Source organism: Hemicordylus capensis, chromosome 15, assembly GCF_027244095.1.
Source record: "Hemicordylus capensis ecotype Gifberg chromosome 15, rHemCap1.1.pri, whole genome shotgun sequence".
Classification (NCBI taxonomy): domain Eukaryota; kingdom Metazoa; phylum Chordata; class Lepidosauria; order Squamata; family Cordylidae; genus Hemicordylus; species Hemicordylus capensis.
In genome coordinates, this window is record NC_069671.1 from 9,304,043 (window position 1) to 9,320,179 (window position 16,137).

Sequence of the window (16,137 nt, forward strand, 5' to 3'; positions counted from 1 at the left end):
ATGTTGTTCAGAGTCAATGCTTATTATGGAGTCCTGTCTCCAACTGCTTCCTGGCTTGTTCCTGTTTCCTGGCTCCGCATCTAACCTTCTGACTACTTCACTACTTACTTGGCATGACCTCTGGCATGCCCCTGGCTTCTATCTGACCTGCCGACTCTCAATGAAGGTTTCAGTTGACCTTTGCTGTAACCCTGGCTCACCCAGTTCTGGATTTGGATTTCTGCTCCTAGTGTCTCCTGCCCACAGTTCGTCTTCTGGAGACCGGCCCTGCTAACGATCCTATTCCGAATGTAGTTGGCTCTCAGTACTTGCTTGTGAAGCTTGCAGGCTTCCCTTCTTCTTTGCCATGGAAGAGCGAGAGCTGAGACAAGTTCAGAAAGAAAAACCTGAACTGAGCCTTCTTGCTCCGCAGGGAAAAGGAGGACGCAGCAGGAGAAGATGAATAGATGTTCGTTGCTTTAGTGCCACTTGACTGTTCTGTCTGGGTCATAACCTCGCTTCTTCTCTACCTTGGGCTCCTTCCTGGCAACGGAGATGTTCGAGCTGGAAGGAATACAAAGATAACTCTGGGTAGTTTCAAAGTTCCATGCCCGCTGATTGCATCTGTTGAAATGCCGGCGTGTAACAGCCGGTACAGTGGTTTGTGACACTGTGAACAGTTCTCCTAGCCATGTTTCCCCTAAATGAATTATGTGTATGTCTGCTGCTCTGCGGCAGCTTCTCTTGAGGCCTGGAAGAGAAAGGTCAATTGTTCCGTGAACGGAAACTCGGATATGGAAATTTGCAGGGATAAGAAAATGTGACTCTTATCTGGAGACTCACTGCTGATCAGGGGCATAGCTGGGGGGGGGGGGCTATGTCCACCCCTCTCTCTGGCAGCCTTGGAGTGAGGGAGATAATGAAGAAAATAGGGAGCTGGGGGGCCCTCAGGAGCTGGGGGCCCCGGGTTCTTTGAACCCATCCACTCAATTATCGCTTCCTACCACTTTCATAACGCAGGCAAAGTGAGGCAGCTGTGTGGTGACTGGTCTCACCTGCAGAGGCGTAACTATAGGGGGGGCAGGGGGGCACGTGCCCTGGGCGCCATCTTTTCTGGTCATGTAGGGGGCGCCACCATGACAATTTTTTTAAAAAAAAATTCAAAATTTTTTTTGTTAATACAAATGTTTCCTGCTCAGTGCAGCCGTGCTGCAGCAGTCAAGGGAGCGCGTCGGCGCCCCCCCCATGAGTGGTCCCTTCTGCGCCGCCCGTGCCCCCCCATTGCTTTGCTGGTGCCTGGCGGACAGTCAGTGGCCTGGCTTGGCGGCGGCGGCGGGCGCTTGTGAGGAAAAACCTAAGTATAATGTAGTATGTTGGGGGCGGGGGGGCACAGGGGGGCGCCATTTCAGTGCTTGCCCCGGGCGGCATTTTCCCTAGTTATGCCTCTGCTCACCTGTAAGTGATGCTATCAGTGGGATGGGCCCATAGATATGGTAGAACATCTGCTTTGTATGCAGAAGGTTCCCTATTCAGTCCCTGGCAGCATCTTCAGATACGGCTGTGAGAAACCCCTCCCTGAAACCTTGGAGAACCGCTGCCAGTCAGTGTCTGTCCCTTGCTGACCCAGGCCTTGCTTCAGTAAGCAGCTTCCTACATGTCTGTTTGGGGGGACATGGCCATAACTCAGTGGCAGGGCATTTGCTTGGCATGCAGAAGTTCCCAGGTTCACTTTCTGGCATCTCCAAGTAGATCTGAGGGAGACTCCAACCCTGAAGCCTTGAAGAGCTGATGCCAGTCAGTGGAGACAAAACTGAGTCAGTTGGATTACCTGGACCTTTCTCAATCTGGTTTCCGCCCCGGATATGGGAATGAGACGGCCTTGGTCGCTCTAGTGGATGACCTTTGCTGGGAGCTAGACGGGGGAGTGCGTCCCTGTTGGTTCTGCTGGACCTCTCGGTGGTGTTAGATACCATCGACCATGGTATCCTTCTGGACTGCCTCATGAGTATGGGAATCGGAGGTGCTGTGTTGGAGTGGCTCCATTCCTTTCTTGGGGGGAGGGTCCAGAAGGTGGTGCTGGGGGACTACTGCTTAGCTCCATGGCCATTGGCCTGTGGACTCCCACAAGGTTCAGTTTTGTCCCCCATACTGTTTAAGATCTACATGAAACCGCTGGGAGAGGTAATCCGGGGACTTGGACTGAGTTGTCAGCAATAAGCGGATGACTCTCAGCTCTATCTCTCCTTGTCACCTGATCCTAGGGAGGCAGTGGATGTCCTCAATCGGGGATTGGAGGCCGTGATGGGTTGGATGTGGGCTAATAAACTGAGACTGAATCCAGACAAGATGGAGGTAATGTTGGTCAGTAGGAGAGCCAATCAGGATGAGGTGATTTTACTGGTTCTGGATGGGGTTGCACTCCCCTTGAAGGAGCAAGTATGCAGCTTGGGGGTATTGCTGGACCCGGCTCTGCTTTTGGAAGCTCAGGTGGAGGCGTTGGCCAGGGGTGCCTTTGCACGGCTTTGGCTAGTGCGCCAGCTGCGTCCCTTTCTCGAGAAGGCAGATCTGGCCACAGTTACCCATGCCTTAGTCATGTCACGGTTGGATTACATGCTCTACGTGGAGCTGCCCTTGAAGAATATCCGGAAACTGCAGATAGTGCAAAATGGGGCAGCTAGGGTTTTCTCTGGAGCTGCCCATTGGGAGCACATCACACCCATTTTGAAAGAGCTGCACGGGTTACCAGTTTGTGTCTGGGTCCATTTCAAGGTGCTGGTTTTGACCTTTAAAGCCCTTAATGGTTTGGGCCCGGGATACTTGAGGGATCACCTGCTCCCAAGGGTTGCTGCCTGCGTGATGAGGTCATCTGAGGGGGCTCTGCTCCGGGTGCCCACAATGAGGGAGGCTCAGCTGTTGTGCACTTGGGAAAGGGCCTTCTGTGTTGCTGCCCCCAGACTCTGGAATGCTATTCGCTCCTCGGTCTACATCACAGTTTTTAGAAAGCATGTGAAATCCTGGCTTTTTATCCAGGCTTTTATTTGATTGTCTCTACTGTTGCTTCTTTGTATTTTGTACAGTTTTTATGCTTGTATTTTAAATCTGTTGAGTCAGATTTGTTTTATATTTTAGCTTCATATTTTAATTGTGTCATTTTTATAGTCTTGTTTTTAATTTTTGTGTGGAAAAACAAAATCGGGATTGTTTTAATGAAAGGCGGTATACACATTTAACAATAAAATAAACAAATAAATGGACTGGCTGACTCAGTATCAGCCAGAGACTCCAACCCCAAACTGACAGGACACAACATTAGGGCCAACTCACACTTACTGTGCCAACCTGCTTTGCTCACTTCTGAGTTGCACAACATCCTTCCCCAGACTGGATTATAGGTATGAATATGAAGTGAGTGGGGATGATGTTTCCAGATCAGGGCATGCCTTCCATTTAATTCTGGGCTTAAGGCTGTAATCGAGAAAGCTCATGTAGACTAATTAGGCAAGAAAACATGCCTTCTGCCCATATCTCAGGTTACACGGAGGCATGCTGGGGAAACGTTCTCCTGTCAAAGCATTTGTGATTAATTGCAGGTATGGGGTGCATTCACTGGAAACAGTACCTGGCTTGGGAAAGAGGGGAAGATGAAAGCAGGGGACCATTTCCATCAGTGGGGTTATCTGTGGGTGCTGTCAGCTTTGAGAAGTACCAAACTCATTGCCTTACAGTTCTAATATGACTCTCAGGTACCTAGGCTCTATGAATAGGTTGAATATTTATATACCACATTTCAATAAAAAGTTCCCAAAGTGGGCTACATAGCAAGCAGGAAGGAAGGAAGGAAGGTCCTTTGGGGCTCCCTGTCCCCAAAGGGCTCAATTATTTTTTTTTTTTTAAGGAAGGAAGGAAGGAAATATAAGACAGATACCAGCAACAGCCACTGGATGGACGCTGTGTTGAGGACGGATAGGTCCAGTTGCTCTCCCCCTTCTAAACGAAGAGAATCACCACTTGAAAAGGTGCCCCATTGCTCAGTTAGCAGAGGGCTGCTCACTGCCAGAGGAGAGCTGGTCTTGTGGTAGCAAGCATGACTTGTCCCCATAGCTAAGCAGGGTCTGCCCTGGTTGCATCTGAATGGGAGACTTGATGTGTGAGCACTGCAAGATATCCCCTCGGGGGAAGAAGCCGCTCTGGGAAGAGCAGAAGGTTTCAAGTTCCCCCCCTGGCTTCTCCAAGATAGGGCTGAGAGAGATTCCTGCCTGCAACCTTGGAGAAGCCGCTGCCAGTCTGTGAAGACAATACTGAGCTAGATAGACCAATGGTCTGACTCAGTATATGGCAGATTCCTATGTTCCTAGATACCAGATAGACCGTTGGGTTGATGGTCCTGCCATGCTAGCTATGGACTTGAGAGGTCACATGAACATATGCTGCTGATAGTTCCCGAGTCAGGCCATCAGGACATCTCGCTCAATAATATTCACACACAGACTGGTAGTGGCTTTCCAGGGTTTCAGGCCGGGTCTTTCCTCGCCATTGCTAGGGATTGGTTCTGGGACCTTCTGCATGCAACACAGGGATTTGGTCACTAAACTTTGGATGATCCTCATAATGTCTTGGACTGGTTCACACAGGCATTCAAATTTAAGTTGAATGTGGTCTACTGACATTAGCATAATTGGATGAACCCATATCAAGGTGGTTAATGGCCTGAGAAGAATCTGCTTTGGCCTGGGTTCACACAGTCATATTAATGTCAGTAGAACCTATTTGAAACCTAAATTCTAAAGCATGTGTGTGAACCAGGCCATTACGTGGCCTTCTGAGACGTCCATTGGCTCATCTAGCCCAGGGTTTTCTCAACTCTGCAAGGATTAGAAAGGTTCCTTTCCCAGCCCTACCTGGAGACCACCAGGGATCAAACGAGGGGTCTTCTACATGCAAAGCAGATGTTTCTACCACTAAGCTATGCCCCCTGTTGCATGTTAGGAACATAGGAAGCTGCCTTATACTGAGTCAGACCAGTGGTCTCTCTAGTTCAGTATTGTCTGCACAGGCTGGCAGCAGCTTCTCCAAGGTTGCAGGCAGAAGTCTCTCCCAGCCCTATATGGAGATGCTGCCAGGGAGGGAACTTGGACCCTTCTGCATGCAAGCAAGCAGATGCTCTCCACAGAGGGGCCCCATCCCCTAAGAGGAATTTATTACAGTGCTCACACATGAAGCCTCCCATTCAAATGAAAACCAGGGCAGACCCTGCTTAGCAGAGGGGACCATTCATGCTTGCTACCACAAGACCAGCTCTCCTTCAGTGAGAGAAAGCAGCAGCCGAGGACTGAAGCAATGCAGTAAAGTTTTGGCCAGGAAGACCTTCCAAGAAGAACGGTGGCATTATAGGATTTCACGCCTCCTCCTTTGGACTCAAATAATCCACCTCCAATCTATAGCGGCGGCTGGAAGCCATCCATCCGGCCCTCTTCATTACATGCTTTTTCTTCAAGAGGAAAGCAAACGACTAGATATATCATTCATCTTTCTCCCTGTGGACCCCTTGAAAAGCCTGCAGTGGAAATAGAGTTGCGAGGGATTCACACACTTCATCGGAAAGCTGTTCCTCCCTTGGAGGTCGGTTTGCTCATCTTGCACTCCAGAACTGCGACGTTCTGCAGCAACAGCTCTGCAAAGAAGCGAGCGGGCCACCACACAAATCTGGATTTACAGCTCTTGGCCTCAGTGACCAATCCGGCAGCAGTATGATGGGAATATTCAGCAGCAGTGGCATAGCGAGTTTACAGGCAGCCGGGGGACAAAATGCAGCCAGCTCCCCCCAGCTGTTTTTCCCTCACTGTGCCCAAAGCCACACTCACTGCTAGGGGTGTGCACGGAACCGACTGCTCTGGTTCGGTTCGAGTCCGGATCGGACCCAAACCGGACCAGGCCAGTTTGGTCCGGCACCCCCTCGACCACCCCCCCCCCGGTCTGGTCCAGGGGGGTTTGTGAACTTAAAATAAAATAAAATAAAATAAAATAAAACAATTATTATTTTGCTTACCCCCTCTGGGGGGAGTTGTTGGAGGTGGTGTGTGTGTGGGGTCCATGGAGGTTCCCCCTTCCCTTCTGGTCTCCCTTGATGCCCATACCAGCCATCTAGCTGGCTTTTTGACCCATTCAGGCCTTCTCGCTCCGGCGGGGTGGCCATTTTGGAGGCCACCGCACCTGCGCAATTGGCTTCTGCATGACCCATGCCAGCCGGCCAGTATGGGCATCAAGAGAGGCCGGTGGTGGAGGGGAAACCTCTGTGGACCCCACCACCACCCCCAACAACTCCCCGGAGGGGGTAAGTAAAATATGTTTCTGGTATTTTTAAAAAAATGTCCGCAACCCCCTCCCCCGCCGAACAGTCAGGGGGTGTTCGTTCTGGGGTCGGAACAAACGGGATGGTTCGTTTTGACCCCGGTCGAACCGAACCATTTCGACATTGAACACTTTCGATGTCGAACCTGTTTGCACATTAATACCTCCTGCATCTGACACCAGATGCAAGGGGGTGGGGCAATTAGCTGCTATTCCACAACCCCACCACCATGCCCGAGCTACCCCTCCTGGGCACTTCCGAGGTCCCCCCCCCTTTGCATTGCCCTCCTTGCTGCAGCTGATGTGGGCAAGAGGGGAAAACCAAGTCTCCTCTCTGATGGGGGAATGGGACTCTTCTATTACACAGCCTTCCAGGCTGCTCTGCATTAGGTGCTCCAGCTGTCATCGGACTACAACTCCCATCATCCCCAGCCACAGTGGCCAACAGTCAGGGATGGAGTCCAACATCTGCAGGAAGGCCAAAGTTGTACAGCCCTGGTGTTTCCTAGGAGTCTTTCCTAGCCTGACCTGGAGCTGCTACTGGGGATTGAACCCAGGACCTTTTGCATGCCAAACTGATGCTTTATCACTGAGCTGCACTCCAGATGTTGCCAGGGGCAGATTAACCTTTTTGCCGCCCATAGGCAAAAAGGCTTTTGCTGCCCTTAAAAAAAGAAGCTCGGGGGGGGGGGAGAAACCCCCCCCTTTTACTTTAATTGGGGGGGGAGTTCCCTCTTTTATTTATTATTATTTATTATTATTCCCCCCTAAAGATCGCTGGTGGTGGGTAGAGGAGGCTGGCTGCAGAGAGGGGGGAGAGTCACGGTGCCCCCTTTTTTCAGCACCACGGTGAGCTCCTTCCTCCTTCCAGGTGACTGTACGGCCGCCGGGCCCTGCTATCTGCCTCCCGTTTCCGGCTTCCCTTCCACATGGAACTTTCCTCTCGCCCCAGCTTCTCACAGTTTGCCGCCGTAGGCAGATGCCTCCTCTGCCTCTGTGTTAAGCTGTTCCTGAATGTCGCTGAACTACAGCTCCCAGTATCCCCAGCCACAATAAGTTGTAGGTGGGGATGCTGGGAGTTGTAGTTCAGCAACGTCTGGAGGAACCCAGGCCGGGAACCAGTGCTCTGTGCAAAGCTTGGAAGAAGTGTGGAAGAGGCTGTGGGAGTGCTTCCAAATGTCCAATGCCACTTCCAAAATTTCTTAGGGTAAGTGGTAAAAGCATACTGGCCCCACTCTGGCAATGGGACAAAGCAACACATGGCATCCCACCTGAGATGCCACAATGCCTCGGGCCAGGGGTCCCATCTTTGGTACTCTAGATGTTGCCGCAAAGTGGTTAGAGTGTTGGACTAGGACCGGGAAGACCCGAGTTCGAATCCCCATTCAACCATGAAACTCACTGGGTGACGCTGGGCCAGTCATGCAGCTCTCAGCCTTACCTCCCTCTCAGGGTTGTTGTAAGGATAAAAATAAGCGTGCCTTCTGAGCTCCTCGGAGGAAGAGTGGGATATAAATCTAAAAAAATAAATTAAATTAAATAATATAAAACTCCCATCATCCCCAGCCACAACACATTGTGCCTGGGGATTATGGGAGTTGTAGTTCGGAAACTCCTGGAGTGCCTCAGGCTGGTAACCCCTACTCTGGGCAACCCAGGATCCGAAGTAGGGTTGTCCCGGAGCAGTTTTACCCTGTGCTAAGCTGTTTCTCGACGCCAGGCCTCGGCCAGACGGATCTCCGTCTCGGAAACGGTGGGCTTATTTCGATGCACCAGAACTCGCTCCGGTTCCCTGGGCAGCTCCCCGCCCCTCCATCATGCTGAGAAATGACTGCTCAAGCCAGCCCATCGATTTCTGCTCAAGATGAATTAGAGAACCTGAGTCAGACTCTCTCTATCTTAAAGTGCATCCCGGGAAAGCTGAGCAGGGGAGAAAACCCCCTTTTAATCAGACAAATGTTGGCCTGCGGACATTTCTGTCGTTAGAGAGCCAAACCCACGACCCCAACGCAACGCCCCCGTACATTTCTTGGGTGGTTGTTTTTTTTTAATGACTCACAGAGATGTCAAATGGAGGCAGAGAAATGGCACTCTCTCCCCCCCACCCCCGCTTGATTCCACCCCCACCTCCCAGAATTGACTGATACATGTTGCTTGGTATTAAGGTCAGTCTTGATTGCAAGAGTGGGGGAAAAGATGCGTCTTACATGCCTTTGCCATCCTGATTGCAAAGGAGATTGAAATATATAAGGATGACAGTCTCTCCCTACGATGAATCACAGTGTACAGGTCTCCTGGGACAGTATCACTGCAGAAAGTGGAAAGGAATGGTCAGTGGATGCATATATATTATTTTTTATTATTATTATTAATTCAATTTCTATATCGCACTTCCAAAAATGGCTCAGAGCGGTTTACAAAGAGAGATAACAAACAAATAAGATATCTTAACAAATAAGATATAGGCACACACATACATATATATGTAAAGGTAAAGTGTGCTGTCGAGTCGGTGTCGACTCCTGGCGCCCACAGAGCCCTGTGGTTTTCTTTGGTAGAAAACAGGAGGGGTTTCCCAATGCCTCCTCCCGCGCAGTATGAAATGATGCCTTGTCCCCAGACCCCGGCCCAAGAAGACACAGAGACGTTAAATGGATGAAACGGGCCACGTTTATTAATAAACAAATAGGCATAGGCGGACTGTAAACCAGGTGATTAATCACCAACATAGAACAGTGCGGGCCCCTAGGCGTGAGCTAGGATGCTACCATCCTATTCATCACCTGACATGGGCGACACACCCTGGCTCAGGAAACAAGCGGGTATACCCCACCTGTCTCCTTCAAAGCCAACCGCCCTCCAGAGAAGAGGGGATCTGGACAGCTCAAGGTCTTCACCCACCCCGGACCGCACAGCCCAAAGGTTGATGAAATCCTTAAGCAGGTTTCCTGGCAATCAATTTCTCCCCGTGCCGCACAGGCTACAAAGGAGCGATTGACCATTCCACCTTACAATATCCAAGGGTGCTCACCATACTCTAACCAACCACTTACCCCTTAGCCCGCACTGTTACTGCCCACGTGGCCAACCTAAAACTAACTAACAACTGAGTACAGAACGGAGTAGGCGAAAAAACCCCCAACAAAGGCCAATACGTTGGGAGCAAAAAATTCCTACTCGGCCCCGAAGCGACCAGTCACTGAACCCGCTCTGCATCAGGGAGGGAGGGAGGGAGATCCTAAAAAGAACTGAAGAGTAGAGGCGTGGATCGACCGTGCTGCAGCCGAAACCACGCCCCTTTTTGCAAATTGGCCAATCAGGCCACTTCTAGGGCCTCATGTCCAGGGTGGCTGAGACAAACTCCCTCCCCCCCGCACAAGGCGAAGGGGAGGGGAATTGTCCCCAGACCCCGGCCCAAGAAGACACAGAGACGTTAAATGGATGAAACGGGCCACGTTTATTAATAACAAATAGGCATAGGCGGACTGTAAACCAGGTGATTAATCACCAACATAGAACAGTGCGGGCCCCTAGGCGTGAGCTAGGATGCTACCATCCTATTCATCACCTGACATGGGCGACACACCCTGGCTCAGGAAACAAGCGGGTATACCCCACCTGTCTCCTTCAAAGCCAACCGCCCTCCAGAGAAGAGGGGATCTGGACAGCTCAAGGTCTTCACCCACCCCGGACCGCACAGCCCAAAGGTTGATGAAATCCTTAAGCAGGTTTCCTGGCAATCAATTTCTCCCCGTGCCGCACAGGCTACAAAGGAGCGATTGACCATTCCACCTTACAATATCCAAGGGTGCTCACCATACTCTAACCAACCACTTACCCCTTAGCCCGCACTGTTACTGCCACCCAGGGAGGTCAGCCCTTGCTTGGCCTCCCTGCCCCATGCCATCCAACAGTGCAGCAAGCCCATTCCGAATATTGCGTAAATACAAATCGCACCCAGCCTCGGAAAGGTGAACACCATCCGGGCGATATAGCTCGTGGAAGCGAGCTGCTAAATCAGGTTGCCTAATGATGTCCCCCCCAGCCGCCAAAACTAACTTACCTATGGCGGCCGAAACCTTGCGCCGGGCCTTTTCTAACTTAAACCCGTTAAACGCAGCGCGCCAAACCCTGCGCTGAAGCCAATTGATCCAGAGGATACGAACCCCGGGCATCCACCTGCGCAGTACGATCAAATCGGAGGCGGCTTGCTGCACCATGGACAGGCCAGTCCGCCTGCCTGTCATTCTCACCCAAGTGAAGGACAAGAACGGTGGGCACAGGGAATCTAGCTAAGTGATCCTTAATGGCCGGGAGCAGCTGACTCCACAGCATGCCCCGCATGCCCAACCAATACACCAGGGCTCTTCGTCCAAACCCCAGCTGTGAACCCCAGTGGGAGGTGCTGGTACACTTGAAGGCCCAAAAGACCAACGAATGGCCACAGATCAGGACCCGTACAGGAGCCGCTGCCCCACCAGCACCTGCCAAAAAGAAAATTCGATCAATCCAGATAATATAGTCCGCTGTCAGTGCACATAACGCCTGACCGCCATGGACTTCCGCCGGCCAATCCGCCGTACCACGGCCTCTTGTAGGCCCAACCGGGAAGCTGTAGTAGCCGCCCCAATCCTGAAGGAGTGTAATGTGAGCCCTTCAGGCGGCACCCCAGCTGCAACCAATGCCCTTCTTACCACTGCCAGGAACTGGTATTGGGTAAGAGGTGCCTGATCCGCGTGGACAAACAGGCACCCCGCTGAGGCAGGCCCGAGGGCCGCGTAGTGCTGCAAGGCGATCACCAGGCAAATGCCAGGGTCAGAGGCAGCTGCCAAGCGCACCAACTGCCCTTTACCATGTTGATCCGTCTTAGAACGGCGTAGAAAAAGCTGTGCCACCCCGTCACTGAGTGACAAATCAGAAAATTGCAAACAACGGTCCCTCGGGGAGCCCCTGTTCCATGGTAGCAACTCACCTGGACGAAAGGCGCTGAAAAAGGTGACTAAAACAGCCGCCCGAAAAAGAGTTACCTCCCACTGGTTAGCACAGCGGCCTCAAGTTGCTGCAGCACTGCGGCAACCAAATCTATGGTGAAAGGACGTCTAGAGCCGAGGCTGCCCGGGTTCTCCCTGGACCAGCCCTCGAGCATGCGCCGTACCCGAGGATCCGCTGAAAAATCACTAACCCCTTTTACCTGTGCTGTAAAGGCCAGAGCAGCTAAGTAGCCGCCAAGTGTGGACACAGCCCGCCCCGCCCTACGTAACATAACGAGGAACTGTTGCAGCTGGCACACTGGAACAGGCCAAACCTCCTCCAAAGCTTCAGATCCTCAAAACAAGGAAAAGGCTTGAAGCTTAGCCGCATAACTGGCTCTGGTGCTGGGCGCCAGAGACGCCGCTATGGCCTGTTGTGCCTCCAACTGCCAAGCTGCCACAGAAAGGCGGGCATGAGATCCGGTTGCAGTGCCGCCTCGGGAGCTAACTGTCTGAACCTGTGCGACTGAAAACGAGACAGAGCATCAGCTATGTCGTTGCGCACGCCCGGAACATGCCGGGACCGGAACAAGATGTTAGCCCGGAGGCACTGCAACACCAGGGCCCCTACCAGCCCCATAACCCTCCGGGAGCGAGAGGTTTGTGAGTTGATGATCTGCACTACTGCCTGGTTGTCACACCAGAACCGGACCAACGAGTTAGAAGACTCGTCGGCCCAAATGTGCACTGCAACTACGATAGGAAAAAGCTCCAGAAACATAAGATCCCTACCTAACCCTTGTCTCACCCACTCGACGGGCCAGGGGGCCGCACACCAGCGACCCCTAAAATAGACCCCAAAACCCACTCCACCTGCTGCATTGGAATGGACTTGTAGGTCAGCCTCCACTAACAGTTCATTCCTCCAAAAGGCTACCCCATTGAAACCCAACAGAAAGGATTCCCAAAGGGAGAGGTCAGCTCTAGCGCCCTCAGTAATCCTGACCCCATGATGGGGGGCCCAAAGGCCAGCCATCATATCACACAGCCGCCGCAAAAATGCCCGACTTGGGGCCACCACCCTACATGCAAAATTAAGATGGCCCACTAACACTTGTAAATCCCTCAGGGTAATTTTTTGGGCTCAGCCAGCTGCCCTAACTATGTCCAGAAGGGCCAACAATTTTTCCTGGGGTAACCTTGAACAACCAGCAACTGAGTCAAGTTCAATCCGCAAAAAGGAGAGCCTCGTGATGGGGCCTTCCATTTTGTCCCTTGCCAAAGGGAACCCCAGCTCGTCCGCCAGCTCCATAAAGGAGCGAAGCAAATGCTGGCATTCCTCAGAATAGCCCCGCCCTACAAAAAGAAAATCAACCAGGTAATGCGAGGTGGATATAAGCCCCGCCCTCCGCTGCACTGCCCATTCCAGAAATGTACTGAAAGCCTCAAAAGCTGCGCAAGAAATGGAGCAGCCCATGGGCAGGGCACGGTCAAAATAGAATCGCCCGGCAAAGGCGAAGCCCAGCAGCTCAAAATCACTGGGGTGAACGGGCAGCAAGCGGAAGGCGGACTTGATATCACACTTGGCCATAAGGGCCCCTGGTCCCAGGCCCCTAACCACCCAGACAGCATCATCAAAAGATGCGTATCATACTGAGCACAAACTATCCGGGATGCCATCATTCACTGATGACCCCCGAGGGTGAGATAGATGGTGAATTAACCCAAATTCGCCAGGTACCTTCTTAGGGACCACCCACAGGGGCGAGACCCTCAAACCCGGGAAGGGAGTGCTCTCGAACGGGCCCCAAACCCTACCAGCTGCCCCCTGCTTATTGATTTTCTTGAGAACCGCCTGTTCCTTACCTATGACAGACCTCAAGTTATGAGAGCTACTAAGCCCACAACGGGCCGAAGACGGTATCCTAAAACCTTCCTGGAAACCCCGGTTCAAATAGGCAGCCACAACCCGATCCGGATAGTCCCGGAGCAAAAGCTCCAGTACATCAAGCTTGATGGGGCTGGGGCCCTTTCCCCGCAGGGGGTGGAGGAGGGGCACCCTTCTTGTTCTTGCTGCCCGGCCGGAACTCGGACCCTGAGCTACTGAACTTGGCCCTAGGGCAGGCAGAGCTAGGATGCTTGGCCCCACACACGCCGCATGCGCGTTTGAAGTGGCAGGGGGATCGGGTACACTTACCGTGGGTATTGTACTCCCAGCAGACCAGGTGGGGTTGAACCCACTGCTGGCCAGCCCCGCCTGATGTCGATGGGACCGCTGCCCTAGATAACAGGTGGCCACTGTCTGACCGATCCCCTTCTACGGGGCGGGGACATAATAACTAACCACAATTCCTGTAAAGGGGTGTCCCACAGTAGGGAAGGGTCCAAGGCAGCCCTCATGCGAAAACTCTCATCATACCGGATCCAAGAGGAGCCGGCAAAATCGGACACTGCCCTATGGATCATATCCATTTATTTTAAAAGCGCCGGGCCACAGGCAGGCTGCGCCTGAACTATGATGCCCATATAAATGGTAAATCCTGACAACCAGTTATTCCACATCTTCTCAACTGGCTTACGCTTAGTGGCCTCGTGGTCCTTAAAGGATTCCCCTTCTTTATGTTTTACTCCTGGCTCGCGAAAAAGGAGACTAAAAATGTCAATATACTCTCCCTTCAAAATCTTTTCCTTGGTAGCAGGCAGTAAGTGGTCACCAAGCAGCAGCCCCATGCCACCGTATGGGGCATGATAACCGGCGGGGAGAATCCCCATGGGATAGTGACCGATGGTACCAGAAATCGCTGGAACCGGGCTAGGGATCACACCTGCAGGTGGGGCAACCGGAGTACCCGGGGGCACAGCGCCCATCCATACCCGCTCACCCGCCCCTTGCAGGCCAGCCGTAACCCCCGGTATACTAACAGGGGGACCTAAACCCCAAGGATGTGTATAAGGAGGCCAATATGAGTGTACTCCCCAACTCCCGCTCGCTGGCATCGGCCAGGGTACATAGGGCCACTGGCCGATGCCGCTGGGAGGTGTAGGTGCTGCTGGCTCACCCGGGGCCACCGGTACTCGAGGGTCCACAGGCGGAGGTTCAACCGGCGCAGCAGGCAGTGGAAGCGACGGAGCAGGCAGCACAGCAGCCGGGTCCTCAGGCGACGGCAATGGAGCCACGGGAGCAGGCCTTCCAGGAACCAGGTCATCAGGCATGGATGGATCTTGCGGACCTGAGGGAGGAGCCGGGCCGGCTGCCCCCCCCCTTTTCCAACGCCTCCAACCTACTAGAGAGTGATTTTAAAAGCTGATTCCGGGCAGCCCCCCTGGTCCTGCGAGGCACCTTGGGAGGAGGGACACCACCACCCCGCCAGAAGGACCAGCACCCTTATCAGAAGGAGTGCTGCGAGACTTCTCCAAGGCCTCCATCCTACCAATCAAGCCCCTAATAAGGGCCATTTCTTCATCATCCTCATCCGAGGAAGAAGGGGGGGGGGCTTTGGGCTGCCTAACAGGCTTCCCACCCTTTTTCTCCTTAGCTTTCCTGGGCATCGTGAAAACACCCACAAGCCCTCAACCAATATTAGAAGGAGAAGCCAACCCCCAATTCTTGCTCTACAGAGCAACCCTATAGATGTGGGAGAGGTTTGCACGAAGGGAAAAAACCTTAGCCACCCCCAGGGGATACCAAAGCTCAAGGAAAAAACCCCAGAAGCCAACTCGAAAGCCCAGCAACAACCCCTCACAACAAGGCCCCCAAAAGCAGCCAGAAACCCCTTCCAAAGATCAGGAGAGCCAAGAAAGCTGTAGACAAACTTGCAAAATGCCCCACCCCACGGCCCTCCCGGGCCTGCAACAAACCAAAGGGCCAAAGCCCTGCTGTGATGCAGATGCCGGAACAGGACACTGGAGAAGGCTGCGATCGGGCCCACAGGCCACAGAGCCCCGCTGGTATTCTGCAAAGCCTGGAGACTTGTCTACCTAATGCCCTGCACAGCGGGACCTGAAGGAACCCGCTGGAGAACTGCCACGCCCGCTCCTGGGCAAACCCTCCCCAGGCCTAAGTGGAAGGAGCCCAAGTAAAGAGCTCCTTCCTCATGCAGATCCTAAAAAGAACTGAAGAGTAGAGGCGTGGATCGACCGTGCTGCAGCCGAAACCACGCCCCTTTTTGCAAATTGGCCAATCAGGCCACTTCTAGGGCCTCATGTCCAGGGTGGCTGAGACAAACTCCCTCCCCCCCGCACAAGACGAAGGGGAGGGGAATTTCAGCATCTTCCCATATTTATTTTCTTATTTTTATTTATATTTTTTATTTATCTATTATTTATTTATTTTTTACATTTCTATCCCGCTCTTCCTCCAAGGAGCCCAGAGCGGTGTACTACATACTTGGGTTTCTCTTCACAACAACCCTGTGAAGTAGGTCAGGCTGAGGGAGAAGGGACTATATCGCTGCTGTCTGATCTAGGAGTTTCCCATATTCTTGGAAACACAGCAGAGGAGCTTCGAACTGGCAACCTCTGGCTTGCTAGTCAAGTTATTTCCCCTCTGTGGCATTAGGTCACACACACACACACACACACACACACACACACACACACACACACACACGTACTGTATGTATATTCCCTGTCCATAGGAAGATAGCAGACCCTGCCTAAGAGTTCTATTTGAATCTTCTTCCCCAAATGCTGTTTTTCTGTGTGCACAGAGTACATGCTACAGGAACACAGGAAGCTGTGATCTACCGAGTCAGACCATTGGTCCATCTAACTCAGTGTTGTCTACCCAGGCTGGCAGCAGCTTCTCCAAGGTTACAGCTACAGGCAGGAGTCTCTCTCA

General features: G+C 52.6%; 1 long non-coding RNA gene across 1 annotated transcript; it reads right to left on the reverse strand.

The window, feature by feature from the left end:
• Nucleotides 1-8,979: 8,979 nt before the first annotated feature.
• Nucleotides 8,980-15,523, reverse strand: LOC128338082 (uncharacterized). The gene is made up of 2 exons (XR_008312500.1): nucleotides 14,357-15,523; nucleotides 8,980-10,811 (listed from the first exon to the last, which is right to left on the reverse strand). It is a non-coding gene; the product is annotated as an uncharacterized LOC128338082 (long non-coding RNA).
• Between the last annotated feature and the right edge of the window lie 614 nt (nucleotides 15,524-16,137).